This window comes from Nanorana parkeri, unplaced genomic scaffold (assembly GCF_000935625.1).
Source record: "Nanorana parkeri isolate BGI_ZX_2015 unplaced genomic scaffold, ASM93562v1 scaffold140, whole genome shotgun sequence".
In the NCBI taxonomy this organism is placed as follows: domain Eukaryota; kingdom Metazoa; phylum Chordata; class Amphibia; order Anura; family Dicroglossidae; genus Nanorana; species Nanorana parkeri.
In genome coordinates this window covers 1,053,614-1,054,916 of record NW_017306408.1, presented here as the reverse complement: position 1 = coordinate 1,054,916, position 1,303 = coordinate 1,053,614, and positions in this window count along the sequence as shown.

The following is a 1,303-nucleotide window of genomic DNA, read 5'->3' as shown; positions in this document are numbered from 1 at the left end:
TCCAACTATTTTAAACTGCATAATAAAAATCCATGTATTATCTGTATATTTCCGCACGTTGCATACACTGAATAGAACTTTTACCATTTATTTTTCAGCTATTAATAATAGTATTAAATAACTGTAAGCGTTCAGGACCCGAGAGAGTTTAGAGATCGATCCTTGGGCTTTTTTTTTTTTATGAAGCCCATTCTTTCCCATCACCGTGTAAGAACAAACCCAGCAGGGCTGTATCGTTCGGTATGTAAGAGAGCAGGGAGTCCAGCACTGGTTAAATCACTTAGCTCGCTGTCCTCCCCTGGGATGGAGACTTGAATTGGTTAATATTGCTCAGTCCTTACTACATTGCTGAACTCCAGATGTGAAGGATAACTGTCTTCCTAGAATCTCACCAGCTGATTGGCTCGGGACGTCAACGTCACAGTAGAATCTTTTGAGTGATGATTCAATTAAGCATACAGTAACATAATGGGAGTGATAGGAGGCAGCTGGGGGTAGAGGATGCGGTTGCTTATGGCAACCCTACCCATTCATCCTTTTAAATGTATAAACTGCATTGGTAAAATGACGTTTAAATTCTATCTAGTTGCTATGGACAACAGCTCTACTTTCTCCTGGGTGAGTCAAATCCGACTCTGTCTCCAGAAACCTTCTCACCCACCTCCAACCTTGTAATACTCAGCATGCATCCAAAAAAAAAAAATCCAACATCATTTTAAAACAATCCTGTGGCCTTTCACAAAACACATGCACTCCATGCAGTAGAACTAAAAACGCTTTTAATGACAATTAAAAAGCCCATAACAGCAGATATCACCAGTGCAAAGTCTACCTTGACCAAGGGCAGTAGCCCCTAGCAACCAGATACAGCAAAGATTAGCTCAGGTTGTCATGGGCTATTGCCATTTGCCTCCTCCGCTCCTTTGAATTAGAAAATCAAATACATTACAATGCAAACAAACAACAAAAAAGAAACAAGCAACGTCAAATATCAACATGAAATAAAATAAACAAGCAAGTATTTCTTACACAACACTCGTTTGTAATTTATAAACTTCAAATAAAAAACAAACAGAACTACAAATACACAAAAAAAACAGAAAAAAAAGAAATAAATATGGTAACATTGTATAGAGAAAGGGTTCCTCGGGCAGCCTTGGTGTCCCCAATGTGATACAGTGTAGAGTTCTTGATGGCAGCGCAGGGATCTATAGAGGGAGACCTCAGGAAGTTGAAGTTCCATTGGGTTCTAAGAAGTGTGATTGGTGCAAAATGTTTTCAGTCTTGTATCCAGTAGGATTTA